This window comes from Tupaia chinensis, unplaced genomic scaffold (genome assembly GCF_000334495.1).
Source record: "Tupaia chinensis unplaced genomic scaffold, TupChi_1.0 Scaffold000628_1, whole genome shotgun sequence".
Taxonomy (NCBI): Eukaryota; Metazoa; Chordata; class Mammalia; order Scandentia; family Tupaiidae; genus Tupaia; species Tupaia belangeri.
The window spans coordinates 3,451,738-3,453,670 of NW_006160148.1; the positions used below are offsets into that span (position 1 = coordinate 3,451,738).

The 1,933-nt window shown below is 50.8% G+C and overlaps 1 pseudogene; it reads right to left on the reverse strand.

Annotated features, from left to right (window-relative positions):
* Positions 1-253, reverse strand: part of LOC106733155 (60S ribosomal protein L29-like) — a 777-nt pseudogene extending 524 nt beyond the window's left edge.
* Between the last annotated feature and the right edge of the window lie 1,680 nt (positions 254-1,933).

Sequence of the window (1,933 nt, forward strand, 5' to 3'; positions counted from 1 at the left end):
ACTATGTGGGAGTCCAGCGACATAGCCATTACGCTAACTGCTGGTTCCCTGGCTTGCCTCTTCTTCAGACCCTTCCTGTTGTGCTTCTTGGCAAAGTGCATGTTCCTCAGGAACTTGGGGTCCACCCCTTTGAGAGATTCATATCTTTGTGATCGAGGTTTCTTGATGCCATTTCTATACCATTTTTGGGACTGGTTGTGTGTGGTGTGGTTCTTGAACTTGGCCATTTCTGCACCGAAACCTGTGGCCACCGAGTGGCCTGGGACCGGAAGAGCCAGAGTGAGTTTTAAACTGCTGGGTCCGGGACTCAACTGTGGTTGATTACGTGGGAGTCCAGTGCAGTAACCATTAAGTTACTAAGTTTTATTTTTCTAGGGAGATTTTTGCTATAGGGCATGTGCGCTTTCCAGAAAGACAGAGACCAAAAGTGAGAAATCACCCCCTGGGGGACATGGTCACACCGCAATCCCTTCTTCTCTATTCTCCTCTCAGGATTTTGGGTTCACATGCACAAGTGCGTAGTGTGAGTTTAAAGCCGCTGGGTTGGGACTCGAACTGCTGATGTAACCATTATGCCATCTGCTGGTCCCGATTATCATTATTCTTCAATTTGCTACAAGGCACGTGCACTCATGGGGGGGTCGGGGGAGGAGGGGAGGGAAAATAAGAAAACAAGTTGCCAGGTCAGAGACTCAAACAGGGGTTAGCCATGTGGGAGTCCAGGGCCTCAACTGCCACACCATCTGCTCCCCCGCTCCCCTGTCTGAGAGATTAAGTTAGAGACAGACTTGGAGGAGGGGACAGGAGGTTCCAGTGGGGTGGGAGTAGAGCCCATTACAGCCTCCGCAGTGCCTGCTTCTTTTCCATCTCCTGGTTTCTTATTGCAGTTGCCTGTGTATTTCTTGGGACCGACCATTGCCCCTGCTGGGACCCTTGCAGCCATGGGTCAATGAGAGATGGAGAAAGAGAGAGGAGAGAGGAAAGACAGACAGCACGCCCCTCTCCCATGGAACATAGCCACATTGCAATCTCTTCTCCATCTCTCCTTGCTTTTGGGATTTGGGGCACAGACATGCACACACCTGGTATGTTTTATAAGCCACTGGGTCTGGGACTTGAACTGTGCAGTAGACCATGTGAGATCCAGGTGGTCCAACCTCCAGGCCACAGGCCACGTGCTGGCCCAGAGCAGGGGATTCTAACTGCAGTCCCCTGCGGGATCCAGGAGTGCATTACTACTGTCCATGGAGCTAACTACCTTTGTCCCCAACAGGCTCTCGACATCATGATATCCAGCTCCTCAGCCAGTCCGGATCATGGCACACGTGTGCCCAGGGAGGCTCCAGATCTGAACTGACAGCCTTCCCATACTGGCTTTCCTTGCTGCTACACCATTTAGCACCGCCGCCCCCCCCCCCCCCCCCCAAAAACTTTAAATGGGGAGCCCCCGACCGCAAATCTTTAAAATGGTGAGAGGAATATCCAGAAGTGCATGTCAATTTTACGAATTCTGAACCTTGTACAATTTGGAGGGCCCTACTGTCTTTACTTCTACGAGAACAGAGAGACAAGCAGGTGCTGTAGTGGGTAAGATGTTGGACTCCCATATGCTGACTGCAGTCTTGAGAATCACACTGGGCATGTGTGTGTCCAAAATCCCAGGAGGAGAATGGAGAAGGGGTTGCTGCATAGCCATCTGCCCTGGGGGGTGATTTCTCACTCTCCCTTTCACTGCCTCTCTCCAAAGAGCACATGTGCCCTAGGGCAAAAACCTTTTCTTGAAGAAGAAGAAAAAGAAGAAGAAGAAGAGGAGGAGGAAGAGGAGGAGGAAGGAGGAGGGAGTAGAAAATCAGGTATAAGACTGAATTTTTTTCTTTTTCTAGAGAGGTTTTTTTTTTTGCTATAGGGTGCGTGCGCTCGCCAGAAAGACAGA